At 33.8% G+C, this 21379-nt stretch overlaps 1 protein-coding gene across 15 annotated transcripts in view; it reads left to right on the top strand.

Moving 5' to 3' along the window:
- The window catches only part of LOC127068170 (stress-activated protein kinase JNK), a 165965-nt gene that overhangs the window by 20914 nt on the left and 123672 nt on the right, over nt 1-21379 (top strand). For all 15 annotated transcript variants that reach the window (XM_051003967.1, XM_051003962.1, XM_051003963.1 and 12 more), the window contains exon 2: nt 7671-7749. The gene's annotated coding sequence lies outside the window, so the exon portion shown is untranslated. The remainder of the gene's footprint in view (nt 1-7670; nt 7750-21379) is intronic.

The following is a 21379-nucleotide window of genomic DNA, read 5'->3' as shown; positions in this document are numbered from 1 at the left end:
TGGACTTTTAAAATTGACGTTACCTTTTCATTCTTTCTTTCTTTTTTTTTTTATATTTTTTTCTTTTAATAATAGTCCATGAATCAATTATCCGTTATCATATATATCAAAAAATAGGATAAGAGATGATCGTATACTTATTTTTTCTTTTTCGTTTCTTTTCTCGTTTTCGAATCTCGATGACGTTTCGAATGTTCTCGATACGACGACGTCGAATATGGCGAACACGGAAATTACATCCGCAGGCACGATTCCGCGCAACCCTTCAAACCCTTCTGCACGTTGTCTACGGACGCATCGAGCCATCCAATCGCTGTACGATCTGTTTGTCATCGTTATACCGAGACTGCAATTTATTCCAACACCATCCGTCAAGTTTCTACTCTCTCTCTCTTTCTCTCTCTCTCTCTCTCTCTCTCTCTCTCTTTCTCTCTGTTGTTCCTACGTCTATCCGTCTACCGTTTTACTACATGAGGAAAGCGAGGGAAGTTAAAAGAGGGAAGTCCTCTCTCGTTCATACATATTTAAATACCGATGCTGAAATCTCCTTTCACACGTTTCACCTCCTTTTTTCGGAGATATCGAATTAACGAGAAAGAGAGAGAAAGAGAGAGAGGGAGGGGGAGGGGGAGGGAGAGAGAGAGAGAAGGGAAGGTATATGCTGTTTGTGTTTGATCGTCTACTTCATATTTTTCTTTCCCTCTATTTTACTTTTTTATTTTTTTCTTTATTATAGCCGACATTTTAATGATCATGTTTTTTCCCCAAGTACTGTTCTCTCCGTTATGGAGAGAGAGAGAGAGAGAGAGAGAGAGGAAAAAAACTTTTTTTTTCACTTTCTACCTCGTAGCTTGAATATAATTACTTATTAATTGGATATTTAATAATCGTGATTTAGATACTTTTTTTTTATCTACGACGATAAAAATATTATAACAGATATATAGGATTGTTTCTTGAAACAAGAGAAAAGAAAATCACGTATCTGTTGTATTGAGTTAATATTTTACCGATCGAATTTCTAATGTTTCTTCTCTAATGTTTTATCATCGATAGAAATCATCAATAAGAATGAACTCTGCATTCGACGGATTAATTCGGTCTTAGAGATGAGGAGGTTTCGAAAAGGACTCTTTCAATATTTAGGAAGAAGGGTAGTTCGACGAAATTGGCTCGAAGTGACTTTGGGATGTTGGATGAAGTTTCTTTTTTTTTTTCTTTTTCCCACCTTCCTTCCTTCCATCCATCCTTCCTTCCTTCCTTCCTTTTTTCTTTATCTTTCTTTCTCTGTATATACGTAAAACGCAATCCTTATGGCGAATGCAAACCGGATTAGGATTACTTTTATTTGTAATTCAGGAAATCCTATTTCTCGGACTGATCGCGTAAAAGCGATTCCCGTCGTTAATTCAACGCGGGATCGATTCGATTAATTGGGAAAAGGGGTTGCACCGAATGAGTATTCATCTCGACGTTTAATTTATTCTACAGCTTTCTCAGTAAGAGAAAGAGAGGGAGAGAGGGAGAGAGGGAGAAATAGAGTTAGAGTCTACTAGAAATAATATATTATTCGGCTCTTGAACATAGTTTGAGAGATTTTCACCAAAGTCCCTCGTTTCTAACCAAGTCGAATTTAGTTAATACGAAGAAACTAATCTACACGTATATACACCCACACACACACACACACATTCGAGAAGGAGAAGCTTCAAAATATATTCAAAATTTAAGTATTCAATTGTCCGGATTATCGGCAATCCCTGATTATCAATTTATTATTTATTATCTTAAATTATTCGTCGTTGATGATATTCGTCGTTCTATGAATTTATTATTCCTTTTGTAATCAAAAATTTTTGTTGGATAATTTAATTAGAAATATAGATTCTAACGCATCCAAGTAAACGAATAATCTGTTACACGTAAAACCAATAGAACGTTTATCGAAGGGAAACAAATTTATTATCAAATCGTGAGTAACGTGAGTAACGAAGTTGTCAACATTTCGATCGTTATATCTCTAGATTAAATTCTCTCGCTTTAATACGGCTTTCTGTGCATTACCGATACATAGAAAGAAGAATTATATTAACGAATGATTCTTCATCTTCGTTTACTATTTAAATACGGCTAATTCAATAATTACACACACACACACAAATAAATATCATTTCACGATTCAGGCTAATTAATGTAAATGAAAGAAAGCTCTTTCTCTGTACTGTAAATAATTAAACGGTCAAACTGTAATATATTACTCTTTATAATCGAATTTCTTTGACGAAGGTATAGACAGAGAGAGAGAGAGAGAGAGAGAGAGAGAGAGAGAGAGAGAGAGAACAATAAAATAAATAAAAAAAAAAATAGAAAGAAAAAATAATGATATCGTTGGTCTTATAAAAAACTCTAAAATAAATCTAAAATATATTTAAAACAAACTCCAAGAGAGGATCGTCGTATACTGAGAGAGAGAGAGAAAGAGAAAAGGTAAACTCGTAGTTGACCTTTGGACGATTTCCATACTTTTTACGTAAATATGGGACAGGTTTTTTTTCTTTCTTCCTTTTTTTTTTATACAGCCACATGAGCGAGTATTTTAATATTTAAAGAATGTGTCAACCCAATTCGAGTCTCTTTTAGTTCATCTCTGATAAATAGATCGTCTCTAGTTTAATTTTTTTTCTCTTTTTCTCTTCTCTGTTTGAAAATTTTCATGAAGTTTATGTTATATATATATATATATATATATATATATATATATATAAATTGTCTAAGAAGTTTGCGATGTTGATATACTATAAAAAAAAAAAAAAAATAAATAGGAAGAAGAAAAAAAGGAAATAGCAAAAGAAAAAGAATCAAAAAAAAAAAAGAGAGAGAAAAAATGAAAGAAGGAAGAATGTAGTAAGTCTTCCGGTGAGTTTCTTCTCGCGTAGCTTCGCTATTGATCGATTCTCGAGGCTCGTTACGTAGACATTCGAGAGGTAGAGGGAGTAGAATAGCCTCGTATTCCTATTTCGAGTCACACACCCCCTTTTGCCACCCTCTCGCGAAGGTATTTTTACGGATCGGACGTGCAAGCACATACATACACAAAAATACACACAAATACACATATTATACACGTACAAATGTATATACACATATACACAAATATATATATATATATATACATATATATATATACACACACACACACACAAACACAGATAGGAAGATATGTATATAGGTATATATTCATACTATTGAACCCTAACGCTTCAAGGGAGAGAAAGCTGAGTTCGGGGAACGGGGAGAAGGGTAACAAGAGAGCACTTCACACGTGCCAATCTAAATAATTGCTGTGATGTGGGTAGCCATGTAGTTCGTTGCTTGCTATGGGGGTTGCGTTGGTCTTCTCTGGATCTTTCTTCACCCTTCCAATTCCCTCTCTCTCTCTATCTCTATCTATCTATCTATCTACCTATCTCTCTCTCTTTCTCTCTCTCTCTCTCTTAGTTAAATTGGACAATGGCTTTTGAATTGGTGTTTTGTTGCGTGCAACAAGACCAGCAGATTGCGCCAATCGACTGAAAAGATATACCTATAAACGCGTAATTACGTGGATGAAAATTGCTGCAAGATCAAATACATACGTTTTGATAATGTATGTACATATATACATATGTGTGTGTGTATATATATATGTACATATATACCTATAGCATATGTATCTTTGGATATATCATTACGTATATCGAATTATGTACAGGGTGTGGAACTGATGTTACTGGACGATTCATTAAAGAAATCAATTAATCTCTTACGAAACTTTTTAGATTAATTGTTTCTTTTTTCTTCTTTTCCTTTTTTCTTTTTTCTTCTCGGATCGTAATATCACAAAGATAAAAAGAAGAAGGTGTTAACGATTGTTGTTAAACTCTTGATCCACCCTCTATATCGTAATTTACATACATACATACATACATACATACATACATACATACATACGTACATACATAGTATATAGATAATACCGAATTATCGTAATATCAAATCTACGAATTATTATTATAATCAAGTTAATCGTTGTTAAATCATCGGTCGGATTAATTGATGGAACAATTAATTTCATTGATAATTTTGTTGGTCGATTTAATAGAAATAAAATAGGATGATAGGATACGATACGATACGATACGATACGATACAATACTGCTTTCGTAAATTTTGGTTAAGGGGTTAAAATCGAATAAGAATAGAAAGTATTTTTAATTAGCGAAACGAAAGCTGGCTGGGGTCCGAGTTCATTAGCCGAATCAATAGACCGACCATCCAGGAGATATGCGATGCGCTCCCTAGCTAATTACTCCGGAGAGCACATCGGCAGCGTCGCTATCGCTTAATTACCAGAACGTCATCTTATCGGGAGATATCCGACGTTATTTCGCGGGATTAATCATTGTCTAATCAGTGTACCTTTAAAACCGATATTTATTCATAATTATTCATCACGTAAGAGCAATAACGTTTATTTTTGTTTATTTCTTTCTTTCTTTCTTTCTTTATTTATTTATTTACTCATTCATTTTTTCCTTTATTTTATCTCGTAGTTAATATCCTACTTTCTTCTTCTGCTGTTTATTAATTTATTTGTTTGTTTGTTTATTTATTTATTTATTCATTCATCTATTTTCTTTTTTATCGTTCTATCTTTCGGTAAAACCAAATAAATTCTATGACAGTTAGTTTAACCAATTATCAGGACGATGAGAGTAACTTGATTTAATTTATCTTTTCTCTTCGTTAGTTTAAAAATATTTCTTTTTTCTTTTTTCTTTGATAGGTTTTATAAATGAATCGTATCGATATGGAGAATTAAAATAACGAGATTATGAATTTTTCTTTTTAAAAAAACATTAGCCTAGAAAAGTCGCGAGAAAAGATTAGGAAGAAAAAAGAAAGAAAGGATTTGAAATTGATCGATCGATCGATCGATCGAGCGAATATTTTTATGATTCATAGGAAAGGTATCGCTTTTGCGAGCCTTCTGTTAGCTTTGATTTTAGTCGTAATGGGAATTTGAGCAAATCGGTATCATTATTTCCAGTTAGATTGGATGAGTTAGGTAACAAACTACGATTCGCAAGGGAATCGTCGGTACTTTTGGTATTCGTCGATTTCTCTCTTTCTCTCTCTCTCTCTCTATATATCTATCTCTGTCCTCTCCTCTATCTCTCTTTCTGACAGTCCTTCTGTGTCCCTATCAGCACAATGCACCAACGGGAACGTCGCTTTCAATTAGACGATGCAACATGCGACTACTACTATTCGCAATCAGGCATCGATATTCGTTGAGTCAAAAGTCACTTTAATGGTCGTTTGAATAAACGAGATGCTATCGCGTTTAGGTTGGTAGTCTATATCATATCTACTATCAAAAGGTTCGAAATATTCGTAAAGGATCAATTAACAGATCGACTCCTATCTAGCAACCTTTTTGTTACTTTTGTGTTACTACTTATTCGGCTATTAATATCGGTTTCTACGATTCTTCGATAGATCGAACAATGATATATAGATTGACATATCGATTGATTGATATTTCTATCGTGACGATGAAATAATAGTTGAATTTATATCTATGTATATTATATATAGATATATAGATCAATCAGTTTGTTTAAATTATATATATATATATATATATATATATAATTATATATACATATACAATTTTATCAAGCTATCAGATATATAACAATTATCACAGTGTAGAGGAAGAAGTTTATGATATCGTGATGATTTCATTGACATTATTTAGAGAATAAATCAATCACATTATTATAATTAAACATATATACAACACATTATATCAATCTTATGAAATTATCAAATATAGTAATTAACATATACCAGAGAAATTCATATCATAATCAATTGTATTGAATTAGAAAATAGGTCAATCATTTAGTACTATAATCGAACATAAATATTTATTCTAAGAAAGATATAGAAAACAATTTACATATTTCTTACAAAAGAAATCCATCTTATCGAGTTAACAAAATTCTTTTTATTTCAAATACAAGTATAATACTCAAACATAAAAATTGATATTCCAAATTGAAAGTATAACATTTTTATTCAATAACTTAATTTTTAAATCATCAGATTTCAATCGTAGAAATCATTTATCATAGTCGTTGTCGTCGTCATTGTTATTATCATCATTATCATTATCATCATCATTATCATTATCACCATCACTATCACCATCACCATCACCATCATCATCATCATCATCCATATATTTATTCTTCATGTTATTATCTCCAGTTCGTCGAGTTCAGTTGACGTACTCGAAATTTGTACGGAGAGAGGGATAGTGGGTAGGAAGAGAGGATAGTGGTAGGTTCCCGATGGGGATGAGAGATGCAACGAGCAAGAGTGACGTCGCTTTCAATTAGACGATGCATCACGTTGGTATTGGTCGTGGGTAAGCGTCGATGCTTTGCTGCGTATGTAGAAAGGTTTTCTCTGTCTCTCTCTCTCTCTCTCTGTCTCTTTTTCTCTCGCGAAGTACTTGTACTCCCTTGGGATTCCCTCGAGTTTGACTTCGACCAAGCTGGAGGAAAACCGCACTCGCGAAAATAACCCTCGTCTCCTCTCGCGGATTATACGAAAAGGGAGGGAAAGAAGATATATAGAGAGATATAGAAATATGTATGTGATCGTGTGTACGTGTGTGTATATAATCTTTATCCCTTGCTTGATTTTATGTATTTGACAGGGAAGAACAAACCTAATGTTGCTGTATCGACGAATTTTATCTTAACAGTAAAATAAATGTATATCTTATGATTGACATTTTGAGAGGGTTCAGACTTCTGAAAGCGATCGTAAAATTGAGAATTGAGATATCTCCGCCGATCGGCAAGAACTTTATCGGAGCTGTGATATATTTCCTATCGTTTGATAACTTTAATAATCTAATAGATATGATAAAAATAAGAAAAATTATGAAATCGTTTTGTTATCGTTCGTAACATAGAAATTTTATATCGCGTCTTTGAAGTAAAGTTCGTTATATATGCACGTCAATAGACATTTGAATAATGTAGTAGGACGTAGTAAAAAGAATCGTAGAGTCGTTTAAAAATTGAATATTTTATGGGATACACTTCTCTCTCTCTCTCTCTCTCTCTCTCTCTCTCTCTCTCTCTCTCTCTCTCTCTTTGTCTCTCTCTATCTTTCTCTACTTGAAAAAAATATATAAAATTTTTTGATCGCTCGAACGTTAAATAATTGAATGTTTTATTGTATGAAAGAGGAATATGGAGAGGACAATGATATTATACGCACGCTGCTTTTTACGTTCCTCGAGATACGTATATAAAGTTCGTTCAAATGAAATGTAATTTAGTTGGTTGGTAAAAGTCGAAGGGTAAGGTCGTTGCGTTCATTATTCTTTGTTTTCCACGCACGCGTGCAAAAGAGAGAGAGAGAGAGAGAGAGAGAGAGAGAGAAAGAGAGAGAAGACCCCTTACATTTGTTATTTCGTTTTCTCTACCATACTTATTTGATTCCATCGCTCGTCGTCATCGTCGTCGTCTCGTCAAGTGCCTTGTTAATTATATCCTTTCGTTTTGTCTCCTTTATTATATCTTTTTTCTTTTCTCTTGTTTTAGGGATCAACGTTGAAAGAAATCAACAGCAACAGCAATAGCAGAAGTAGCAGCATGGATCTTCTCGTATACTCCTGAGTCGGTGAGTTTTTCGAATTTATATTTTAAAGTAATCGATCGTTTTCGTTGCAGTCCATTTAATTATGCAGTCTGTCAGGCACGAGATATTTTATAATTATCTTTCTTTTTTTTTTAATAATAAAGATAGGAAATAAGATGACAGCAAGGGGAAAAAGAAGAGACATAAAGTAACGATATATCGATTAATTTTATTAACGATAATTATATTAATCGTTAGAAGGATCGTACTAATTCGTAATTGCGATGGATTCGGTTTATTATTTGTCGAGAAAGAGAAATATCAAGTGTATAACGTACTACACAGTATGCATATATATATATATGTATGTACTATAGTATATTGCTATTGTTATTATTCACAAGTAATTAATTGCCGACAGCCAGAGATTATTACGGAGTATTTCGTTGAGAACACTCTGACAGTTCGAATACATATTATCTTACTCGTTCGAATGTTCGTAATTGAGATTGCACGTTAAATCTCTCGATAATGAACAGTGGCGAATCTCTCTAAGTCGATCGTTATCGATATTCGACGTTATTCTGTGGTTCGATATTTGATTTCTTTAACTATGAATTTCATTTTTTTTCTTCCTTCTTCTATCTTCGATAATTGACTTTGTACATGTGAACAAAGAAAAAAGAAGAGAAAACAAATAGAAAAAATAACTTGAACTTTGATCTTCAATAAAGATCGGATCGATTTATTATTTTCATTCTTGTTTTGATAAAAAAAAAAAAAAAAAAAAGAGACAGAGAGAGGATCAGAGAAAAAAAACGAAAAAAGTTCTTCGACGAACGAGTTTCACAGAACGAGTATAATAATTAAGTAATTAATTAATCAAAGGCGTCTTCGAAAAGTTGAGCAAAAAAAGGAAGAAAAATTTAGAGCTAATTAATAAATATAATCCGTCTTCCTTGATTTCGTAAAACATCGAATCGTTCTCTCTCAACGTTAATTGAATTATCTTTTTCTTTCGTCTCACCATCTCGTCCACTTAGTCATTCTCATTCAATTACTCTTCTTTTTTCTTTTTTCTCTCTTTCTTTTTTTTTTTTCTTCATATTCGTAACATCACAGATAGATATAAAGTAATTAATTAATTAATTCTTTTATATCCGGTTATGATTATCGGTCAAGTCCAATGGAATCTGAACTTGACTTATTTTTTATTTCCCTTTTCTTTTTTCTGGACTTTTTTTTCTTTCTTATCATTTTCTCACGTTCGTTCGAAACGTCCGAACGATAATTTTTTTCTCCTATCTTTTTTTCTCTTCTTCTTTTAATCAGACGTTCGACGAAGTAAGTTCGTATTAGTTAATTAATTATTCATGTTTTTTTTTTTTTTTATACACATACTTTTTTTCTCTTTCAACCAGAATTGTTTCGGCTTACGTTACTAATCTATCGAAAGTCGAAGATTTTTTTTTCTTTATTTTTTTTTTCATCGCCCTTTTTTCTTCGCCCTTTTTGATCGAAGTTAGTCAATCGATAATTTGTGTTGTATCAATCGTCGAGAAAAAAATCGTATTGTAACGAGAACGGGCCATTAGTCGTCCTTTCTTTGGTTAAGAGCCTTGGGTCGCGCAAGCGCAACCTCGCGAAACGTAATAGTGGGGGTGGGGTGAAGGGGTGGTTATGGATTTTCGGGCTCTGCGACCTTCGCGTGACGTCCCACGCTTTTCACGTTCTACACGATCCTCCTGTTGTTCCGAATAAGCAACTGTCGGACGTGTGTCCATGGGATTGGTTGGATCCACAGGATACACCGGATGTTTCTTAGCATCTAATATGTCCGCCCTCGTCTCATCTCACTTTGATCATACTCTTTTCTTCTTCTTTTTTTATCTCCTCGTCGAAACGAGAGAGAGAGAGAAAGGAAGAGGGATATAATTCGCGAGGTAATAATAATTAAACTTTATTTTTTTCAAGACGCACGTTACGACGATTAGATTATTTAGATATATTCTCTCAATTATTCCGTTCAATTCGTCGATAATAATAAAACAGCAGATATATCGTACAAAAAGTTTCCAAAAGTTCGAATGGTTCTCGGTTGAGTGAAAAATTTTTAAGAATAAAATATAAATTTTCCTCTTTGTTTAAAATCGTTGATCAGATTTTTTTTTCTTTTTTTTTTTTTTTTGGACGATGAACGTCGTTAGGATAAATTTATTCGTTTAAATTGCAAATGTGATTCTTTAATAAAAAAGAAGTATATCGAAATTTAGATTAGTTTGATATTTGTTAAATATAAAAAAAAAAAAACAAAATTAAATGTGAGTTGATCCATCGATCTCAAAAATTTGTTTTCGAATTTCGAATCGAATCAGGATGTATAGATTATCGAAATAATTATAATATTTAACGAATCGTCGAAGAGAAGATACCACGGTGGAAATTATGATGAAACGTTTTCACGAGATATTTTTATTTCTTTAAACGTTAGTACGCCGTTAAGAAATCGATGGTAGAAACATTTGGTCGAGGAAGTTGTTACACGACCCAGATTCAAGAACATTCGGTTATTATCTACAAAGGATATTTATCAGTAGCTTAACGTACCATATAAAATACCTTTGGTAACCTTTGAGATCTTGCCTTTCGGATGTCGTCCTGAAGGAAATCGAAATGCTTGCGGCCGCTGCCGTTTCTCACGATGCGGACAGTCACAGAGAGAAAGAGAGAGAGAGAGAGAAAGAGAGATAGATACAGAGATAGAGAGATTCAATTTCCTTTGTGGATTCTCCTAAAGACACGGTAACGATCAAGGACAAGAAAATTGTTTTAGATATTCTTTGAAATGAAGTTAAATATCCTTTTGACGAAGAGAGAAAAAAAATTAAATAGGTATTGAATTTGTCGTTCATTTCGGACACACACACACACGCGCGCGCGCGCACGCGCGCGCATACATACATACACATACGTACATACACAGGCACATGGAGTCAAAAAGTCGATGCACGTTTCGTTTATATCTATTAAATTATTTTGTGAAATTTAACGCGTTCAAATAGAGTCGATTAAATTTACTTAATGAGTTTTAACAGGAGCAGTTAAATCGATCGTTCGTTGGTTAGGATCAACTTTGGAAATAACTATATATATATATTGAATATCGCGAAGGAGGTCGTAACAAGCAGGTCGCTGCTATCGGTCTAGCTAGCCTTAGCAAAGTGCATTGTACGGAAGTAGAAAGAAGGTTCGGCTTTAATACCCATTTTCCATTGCGTGACTAGCTGCCTTCACGACACGCGATGCTGCGGCTGTTTGTCGCGAGAAGCTGTTGACTTTTGAGCTTTACGTATTAAAGAGGGGGAGAGAGAGAAAGAGAGAAAGAGAAAGAGAGAGAGAGAGAGTTAACTGACCACGTGGCGTTAACATTTGCTAGCATTGATTAATTCATTGAATTTTTTTTCTCGGAAAAAGAAATTTAAAGAAAAACTAAGATCAGTCAATGTAATACATATTGTGTTATTGAATTATAGTTACATCAGTGTGTTAGTAATAATCTATGAAAAGTAATTTGTTCTTTTTTTTTATTTTCTTTCTTTCCTTTATCAAAGGATCCAAGAAGAAATTATATAATACGAGTTTTGTAGCGTATGCGTGTATTATACTTATTGTTGATAGAATATACTACGTTATATAATTTATTATATTACTGATTATACTTGATAATAATATAATACTACGTTACATAACTTATTATTTTTCTATTAATAATTATATTTATCGTAGAATATAATTTATTATGTTACATAACTTATTAATTATTATTCTTATTACTAATCCTACTTAACACAATATATCAATTACAATTAATAATATATTATAGTAAATGCTCTGTTACATAACTTTCTTTCTTTCTTTCTTTCTTTCTTAGATTTTAAAAAAAGAATACACCGGAATACAATGTCCGGTATACTAACTACTATTTCATAACTTTTAAAATAGAATAACACATAATTGCTCTCTCTCTCTACGATTTTACTTCAACGCAGCATATAAACTCGTTCGTCCTTACTATCTAAGGAGGGTGGTAGCAAGGGTGGGGTGTCTTGGGAGGCAACGAAACAACAACGATAACAACAACTGTAATCATAAAAAAAGAAAACACAACAATATGAAAAGAAAAAAGAAAACAAAAAGGAAAAAGAAAAAAAAAGCAAAATAATAAACCGATACAAAAGAGGACCACGATCGCGTGATTTCAACCGATCGAAGGACAAACTTAAAGGATATCATCAATTCGAGATCGTGCTTGGACACGTTTGCCTCTTTTCCTCGCAGTATACTACGAGACACGACTTCGGAAGCTGGTGTCTTGGAGTTATCTCGCGTAAACGGTCTCTTGGGTCGCCTTTCTCGGCATCACGACGGCCGTCTCTTTCGTTGAGTGTTAAACAGCGCGCGACACGAGACGACAGCCACTACGAAGTAGAGAGTGTGTGTGGTAAAGTAGTCTTTCTACTTTTCCTATTGTTTTTTTTTTCTGTTTGGTACTTTCTTTCTTTCCTTCATTCTTTCATTCTTTCTTTCTTTCTTTCTTTCTTTCTTTCTTTCTTTCTTTCTTTCTTTCTTTCTTTCTTTCTCTTTTTTTTGATTTTATTTGTTTGTTCGTTTGTTTGCTTATTTCGTTCGTTCGTTCGTTCGTTCTTTTCTCTTGAAATGAGATCTCCTTCGATATATCCTGTCCATTATCCTTCGATCAGTATCCTTATTTCAAAAACAAATTCGATAGACCAATTCGTATTATTTCTTTTCCCTTTTATTTAATTTTATTCGCGTTTTAATTTATTAATTGTTAATAAGAAAGATCTTTTTTTTTTTTTTTTTTTTTTAAGAGAGTAGTTGGATAGTTTTTCTTTTTTTTTTTTGGAAGAAAGCGTGTTGTTCGTCCGTTTTTTTTTGTTTTTTGTTATAATCTATATTAATCTTAGAGCAGATTATTTTTATAACAGTCTATATTAATCCACATTAAACTGAGTAGATTTAATTTTTCCTTTTTTTCTTTCTTTATCGATCGAAACCAAGAGCAAAATTAACTTATTAAAGAAATACTCGATAATATTTTTTAACCATTATCTTAGCGTTCTCTCATTCTTATACAATGTGACATCGTTTATCACAACTATATATACATATATATATATATATCAATTTTATCGAATAAAAAAAATATATTCGTCTGTATCGAAATTCAAGAAAGATCGTGGGTCTTGACGTTCGCGTATTTTCTACTTCTTTCTTCTTTTCTCCCTTTTTTTATTAGAATAAATAAATAAATAAAAAAAAAAAACAAAGTTCGGTCGACGTATAGTTGCAAATGGATTCGTAGAATCGACGTTAACGACGAATCGATAGAAAGTCCTTGGCAGCGGTCGTCGCATCTACCAACGAAGGGTAGAAAAGACGAGAGAGAGAGACAGAGAGAGAAAGAAAGAGAGAGAGAGAGAGAGAGAGAGAGAGAGAGAGAGAGAGAGAGAGAGAAAAACAGAGAAGCAGAGAGAGAGAGAGAGAGAGAGAGAGAGAGAGAGAGAGGAAGAGAAAAACAGAAGCAGAGAGAGAGAGAGAGAGAGAGAGAGAGAGAGAGAGAGAGAGAGAGTGACAGTGAATACGGATGAACAAAGAGGTAGTGGAGCGGTCGCTTTTCGAGGGGTCGCAGGGGAGGTTGCGTAGAGCTAGGTTGAAAGCGTTGCTCAAGAGAGGTAGAGGGAGGGGGAGAGAGAGAGAGAGAGAGAGTTGTATGTAGAGAAGGAGAAATGTGTCCAGCAAATACAACAGAATAGAGAAAGACAGAGGGAGTAGAGAAAGAGGAAGGGTGGTAGATGGGAGGATTGGTATATGTAGAAGGAGAAATGTGTCCAGCAAATACAACAGAATAGAATGAAAGAGAGAGAGAGAGAGAGAGGGAGAGAAAGGAATAGGGAGAGAGGGAAAGGACAGAATCAGACGAAGGAGGATTACAACACGCACGTTCTCTGATCTCTACGTAAACAAGTTTCTTGTATCTCTCTACAAACTACTACTGGCTGTGCTGTGTATCCTTCCAAACGTTAGAAAGAGAAAATAACGTATTATGGATTAACTTTGGAAACTTTTATCACTATATTTTTAACTCTGTACGTGTGTCTGTCTGTACGTGTTTGTATCTTTTATATAAAAGCTTGGTTTCTTTTTTTTATTTTCCTCTCTCTCTCTCTCTCTCTCTCTCTCTCTCTCTCTCTCTCTTTTTCTCTCATTTTTTTCTTCGTTTCAATCAAATCGTTCGTCGCAAAAAATCTTGCGGTTTTATTTATTTATTAATTGCGAGCGTATCCCACGGGTGCTGCTATATAAAGCAAATGATAATAATAGTAATAATTAACTTCTATCGAAACAATTGGACAATAGAAGATTACTTATCAATCTAATCTAATATGTATCTTAACAAATCACTTAATTATTCCAATAAGTCAACTTCATCGTTATTATTAAATTCCAAAGAGTTTAAGAAGAAGAAGAAAAAAAAAACAGAAAGGAAAAGAAAGAAATGATATAAAAAAGGATATAGAAAGAAAGTACTGACCTAGTATATTATTACTAGCGCGGCAGAAAGAGTTTCTCTATCGCGTTTGTTCCATCGCAGAGAGTTGTAACAACCGTTCCATCCTGATTACCAACAGTCAGGATGTAATGCAACAGCTCGTTTCTTTTCATGTTGTACAACGTTACTTACTTACTTACTTACTTACTTACTTACTTACTTACTTACGTAGCACGTTGTCCGTAGCTATGCGACTGATATATAAAGCCGCGTTACATCTGCCGCGGATGGTGGAACTCGAGATGAGAGTGGCTTACTACTACGTCGGAAATTTTCCTCACGAGCGAGAAACAAGTCGAGCATGCGGATCGAACACAACCCACTAGCAAGCAAGCAAGAAAGCAAGAAAGTAAGCAAGAAAGATAGTAAAGGCTAGCGAGCTAGCGTAACAAGTAGAAGCAAGAAAGCAAGAAAAAAGCTAACAACCTAGCCAGTTCTCTCTTTCTTTCTTTCTTTCTCTCTTTCTTTCTCTTTGTTTTACTATATCTTTTTCTCTCTTCGAGAGAAGAGGATTGGATGTTGTAGAACGAAAAAAAGTAACGTGATATCGAAAGAAAACGCGAAGAGTTGTTGGAAGGTTCAGAATGGGAGACTGGAATTATCTTTCTCGCGTTTACGACGCGTTGCCTTCGTTTCGGATCGAATAGAAAGAAAAAGAGGGAGAAAAGGGGAGAGAGAGAAAGGGAGAGGGTAGAAACTGAATTCGAATTTCCCGAAAATTTAACAAAAAGCGTCGATAAATAATACTCATATTTATTTTTCATTCGATTACTTTTCCGAATGGATCCTTCATCCCTCTCCCCCTTTCTCTTTTCATATTCTCTTTTTCATATTTCGATCGTCAGCTGGTTGGAAATGAAAAAAGAAAAAGAACAAAAAAAAAATAGAAAAAGAAATTGAATTTTATCTAGAGTAGCTGACTATTTTACACGTCGATCTTTTCGATTTTTCTTTTCTTTTCTTTTTTTGTCCCCTTCTCTCATGCAAAAAGAGAAGCTCGTAATTTTCTTCGTTGTCATAACAGTTTCATTTGCATTGTGTTTCCTTAGAATCGTATCGTATCGTATCGTATGAAATCGATGCATTTTATTTATAAACGTAAGAAAGAGAAAGAGAAAGAGAAGGGGGGGGGGGGGGGAGAAGGAAAAATGGAAGAAAAAAAAAAGATCCAACAGAAATATCGGAAAGCAAGCGTCGGAAACGTTTCGGCTGATTCGGAGTCTGGCAGGAGTTGGCCGGCTGACCACAGACGGGGTTCTATCACTGCCTTCGCGTATACTACATACACCACAGAACCAGTGGCGTAAGACTAACGTATGATCGCACTAACACGTGATACACGTGATATTCGGATTAACTCGAAGACGATTAATAAGAAATATATCGTGTTCGTTGTAATTACGTGGACGATATATATTTTTTTTCCCTATCGAACTCGAGTTTTCGACTTTTTTTTCGATTTTAGATTTACAGATTTCAAGTAAGAGAGATAAGCGAAAAAAAGTAAGAGAGAAAGACAAAGATAAAGACAAAGAGAAAGAGAGAGATAAAGCGAGAGAGAAAGAGAAAGAAAGAGAGAGAGAGAGAGAGAGAGAGAGAGAGAACGAGATAACAACTGATTGTAAGAGGATAAAGCTCACCATAGTGATTACGACAATGCAACCGACATATATCTGTAACCGTGCTATGGGTAGGTCGAGCAGCCGAGGATAATCTCGTGGTAGCTTGGCTGCGGTACTCTGCGGCACTGTGCACCGCCATCTTGGTTTATCGATTTCATCCCCTACCTCTCTTCTTTCACCCTCCCATTCCCTCATTCTCTCTCTCTTTCTCTTTCTGTTGCTTGCTCACTCGCTTGCTCGCTCGCTCGCTCGCTCGTTCGGTCTTCTATGTCTATAGTTTTCTATCTCTTTCTCTCTCTCTCTCTTTCTCTCTCTTTCTCTCTCTCTCTCTCTCTCTCTCTCTCTCTTTTCGACACGTTTACGTAGTTCTTGTACAAATTTCTCTGACCGATCTCAACGCACGATTTTATTTATCTCTAATTTCATTTAATCATAACGCGAGTACTGTTGCCTCGTGAATAATGAAATAATAATAAATACCGTTGAATTTGATAAATTCGTTTAATTAATATTCGATCGTTGCATGCTACGTTCTCTTCTTGATTACGCTTTATATATATATATTCGTATATTATTTTGATGTATATTATCGTTAGTGATAAGATTGTTAATTGCTTATGTGAAACATCATTCGATTAGGTTTTCACAATTGATCTTCTTACATCGATATATTGTAGGTATTCAAAATTGTTGATTTTTTTTCTCTTTTTTTTTCTTTTCTTTTTTTTTTGTTCGTTTGTTTGGAATCTGATTGAAATACCTAACTTAAATAAACGAACTTTTATTTGAACTGTGAAATGAAATTCACGGTAGATTCGTTCGGGGCTTCTAATGAATAGTAGAGAAGAACGGATGGTGCGGTAAACAACGCAACATGTTACGTCAAAGATAAATGCAATTACGTTTAACGGCAATGAGGAATTAACACGGCCATTGACCATACACATTTTAACGAGAAATTCATGGGGGAGAAAAAAGAAATTACAGAAAAAAAAAATAGTAAATCAACGTAAGTTTATCTATTATTTCATGTAGATCGAACGGGGATATGCGTTCGGTTTAAAATAATAATACAATAATTTTTCGATAAAATTTTGATGTCTCTCGCGTTTCGATTTATCTTCCATGACATTTTTATAGATTATATATTACGATTTGAAAGAGAAAGAAAAAGCAATCAAAGTGAATCAAAGAATAAAAATTATCTTTTATTATCTCGAGACGTGTTCTGTCTCTTTGCTATCTCTCTCGACGCGAGATACGTCTAATAAAATCTCATAAAATTTATCCTTTCTCTTGACGCGTATCTCGCGATATTAAGTTAGAAAGATATATATATATATATATATATATATATATATATATATCGTTCGTTTAAACATAATCTTTAGCTTTTTTATTGAAAGATAAAAAGTTGTATAAATATAGATATAATAGATAACATATTTTAAACATGCATCATCGTCATCGTCGTCATCTTTATTGTTAATCAAAAAGTATATGAAATTTTAATTATAATTTATTCCACAATTCTTTTCTCTTTTTTCCCTCTTTTCTTTTCTTTTTCTTTCGAAATTCCAAATAATCCGTTATCGTACAGATAACGATAGTCATGAACAAAACGGTGTCACGTTATTGTCGTTATACGCGAAAATATGTTTGTGTATGTGTGTGTTTGTGCGTGCCTGTGTATTTGGGACTTGAACTCAAAAGAACCTTTTCTAGAGAGCAGAAGGGCACGCCAAGTTACCCTGGGTGTGTTTATTAATTAATAAAGCACGCGATGTGCATGACTTGAATCGTAAATAACTTTCGAGGAGATACCTTCAGTAGTAGTAGTAGGTAGATAGGTAGGCTGACTTAGGGATCCGTACCTTGTTATAGGTTTTCTCGCGAGTAGAACAGAGTTTCAAGAAGATTGAACCGTTGAAATAATAATAATAATCATCATGATAAGAACAAGAATAATAATGATAAAAAATAGCTTTCTTTTCTTACTCTCTTTATTTATTTTTTCTTTCTTTCTTTCTTTATGCGCTCAACGAAACAAATTTTCTTAACGACTCCCCATCCTCACCTTCCGCCCTAAAGAAAAAAAAAAAAAAAGAGAGAGAGAGAAATTAAAAGAAGTCGAATTTACAGCGACTTTTATTTTAGGAAGTATACTTTTTGACGTAGCAAAAAAAAAAAAAGAAAAGAATAGGAAAACGAAAGGAAATGGAAGGAAAGTAATAGAAGAAGAGTGAGACTGCTGATTTTTACGAAGAGCTACGACGTATCGAAGAACATCGATCACAACTGCGTTCACTTGCAATCTCTACCCCCTCCCCCTCTCCCGACCTTTGGTCCTCGATCCCTGTTCACCGTCTCCACCCCCACCCTCTTCTTTTCCTACTCTTTCGCCCTCTTTACTTCGCCCTATAAAATCTTTCTCATGTCGAGATACTGTTACCTCTTCGTAAGCAGCTTTTTTTATTCTCTTTTCTTTTTCTTTTTTTTTTATTTTTTTATGTTTTATTTTATTTTATTTTATTTTATCTTATTTCCCTGAGAAAACATTAGCCTGTTCGTTTGATCAATACCGATCTATAAAAGTATAATTTTTTTTGTTTGTTTTTTGTTTTATAATAAATATATCTAAATAAACGAAAGATCTAGATAGATCATTTTGGCAACCAATAGTATTAAATAGAGCCTCTGTTTGATCTTACAGTTCTCTTCTACATACTTTCGTCTATTTCAACGTTTGAACCAAATTGCAAACTCTTGCGAAAGTTTGCACCGTGAAATCGGCTTTTATGCAAATTTCAATGTCACCCGAGCACATCCAACTGGGACAAGTTTATCTTACCTTTTGGTAGAATTCTGCTTAGTTAATGATTCGATCTAAACTACTTCTTTTTCTTTCTTTTCTTTTTTTTTCTTTTTTTATTTTCTTTCCTCGTTTGATTTAAACGTCCGCATCTATTCCTGAAAGTTCTTAGTACTTAATCCTTCTCGTCGTGGTTTAGTAAGAAATTGCTACGTTTCTGAAAGAGTGTTTTTTATCGATTAGAAAGCTAATCCTAAGATTATGGGTAACCACTATTCTTGATAATAACTTGAATCGATCGATTCGGTCTTCGCCGTTCAAATATAGAATTTCTTCTTTTTTTTTTTTTTGTTTAATCTGATTTCGGAATGTTAAAAGGAAATTAAAAAAATAATAATTATTTTTTTATCTATATCATTCATTTGTATGTCATTTGTATGTATATCTACTTGAGCAATTATTCCTTAAGCAAAAAAGAGAGAGAGAGAGAACAAAAAATTTTGTCTGTCGTGATGAAAAATTTACAAGATAATATAATCTTGATGCTTTTTAAGACGATAAGAAGATCTTACTCGTGATTTTTCTTTCGATATACTTCGTAAAATATTATCAATAAATTTAAGACCAATTTCATTCTCGAATTTCCAAGGTCCCATGGATTTTCCACTATCCCTGATGGTAATGCAAGCACACCCTGGCAGATCAGACTCGGAACTCGATTTCGAGCTATCGAGAGGAAAATGTGTCTGGTAGGTACGTGACGATAACGATAGGAGAATCTCTCTCTCTCTCTCTCTTTCTCTCTCTCTCTCTCTCTCTCTCTTTCATTCTTAAAGAGAGAGAAGAGAGAGGGAGTCAAGAAAATCTTTCTGTAGTTTTCTCGTAATCATGAAAAATAACACGAAGCAATTTTCTTTGAACGGAGCTCCTCGAAGGGCAGGCATGATATTGCGAAATCGTAATTGACGGTAAATATATAGCCTGCGGCTAGAAACCTTTTAGATAGAAGAGTATTATTTTCTTTCTTTTTCTTTTTTTTCCCCCGTTCACTTTCCTTTAAATATTCCATTCCATGTAGTAACTCTTTTTGATTTTTTCTCCTCTCGATTTTTATCCTACGACGATAGAGTATCAAGAAAAAAAAAAAGAGAAGAAAGAAGGAAAGCAAGAGATAAAAAAATAGAAAAGAAAAATTCCTGTCATTATAAACCGGAATGAGAAGAGAATACAACGCACGGATAATATTCTTTGATAAAATTTTCTTATTAAAGAAGAATCCTTAAAAAGAATTCTTTTATCCCGGTGGATTAATATAATTTCGTTATAATAAGTAGTTACTCGGACAAAAGTTTTGACAGGCGCATACCAAAGGTGAGTTGTATAGAGAGAGAAAAAGAGAGAGAGAGAGAAAGAGAGAAAGAGAGATCATAAAAAATAAAAACGAAGAGAAAGAAGAAGTTGAAAGGAGATAGATAGATAGATGTTCGTGAAAATAGGAGAATGAGAAGAAAGAAGAAGAAGAAGAAGAAGAAGAAGAAGAAAACGGTTCATTCCGTTCGTTTCGCCAAGTTTCTCTTTCGTCCACGTAAAATCGTCTTCTTACGATGGCTTCTTACGATCAGGATAGAAGTTTTCTTCTTGGGTTTGTATCGTAACGTTGTATATCGTGTAAAGTACGAGAAGAAGCTCTGGATAGTATAAGAAAAAAAAAAGAAAATAGAAAAAGAGAGAGAAAGAGAGAAAGAAAAGAAAGAAAGAAAGAAAGTATGTACATGTGTGTATCTTCGAACGGACCTTCGCACAATCTCTTCGGATGTCTTCGAACGAAGGTTCCCTCCATTTTCTTTCGCTTTTAGGGGGATCCACTTCTCCGCGTTTTACAACACCACGAATACCAAGGTAATTCTCGAAGAGTTTTTAAATCTTTATCCTATCAGAGTGAAGAAGAAAAAGAGGAAGAGAAAGGAGTAGTAGCAGCAATAGTAGTAGTAATAGTAGTAGTATAGTAGTAGTGGTAGTAAGCGCGTTGCCGAAGGATACAACTTCGTGCATTATAAAGGATCGTAAAGGATTACTCAAGCGGACGCCTTCTGTCCTTTGAGAGATCGACGAACTGTGAAAGAAATTCTATTAGATATTCGTGGAATCTTAAGAGATTTAGTACACACATACACATATATATATATGTATGTATGTATGTATGTATGTATATATTTTTGCTCGTCTAGACAATGTGTATTAAACATTTTTTGAAGGATCTTTGTCATATCACGTTGCGCTTTATTTGCGATCGATAAAAAAAAAAAAAAGAGGAAGAAAGAAAGAAAATTTTGCTACGTATGAGAATAAAAGAAAAAGGGAAGAAAATATTAACGAGATGGATCGTAGTCATATTATCTTCGTAATCGACGTTGAGATCGATTGGTATTTAAATAATATATGAAGGATGAAGAGAAAGAGAGATAGCAGGGGAAGTTCCTTTTTCTTTTTTTTTTTCTTTTTTCTTTTAGGCTTTCAGCATGGACGATCTTAATGACACGCCAACCCGCGTCTTATTAAAATTCACGATGGATATTCCTGAAAAAAGAAAAAGAAGAGAGAGAG

The sequence above is a fragment of the Vespula vulgaris genome, chromosome 12, assembly GCF_905475345.1.
Source record: "Vespula vulgaris chromosome 12, iyVesVulg1.1, whole genome shotgun sequence".
In the NCBI taxonomy this organism is placed as follows: domain Eukaryota; kingdom Metazoa; phylum Arthropoda; class Insecta; order Hymenoptera; family Vespidae; genus Vespula; species Vespula vulgaris.
The sequence above is the reverse complement of the archived record's forward strand: the minus strand, read 5'-3'. Positions and strand labels throughout refer to the sequence as shown.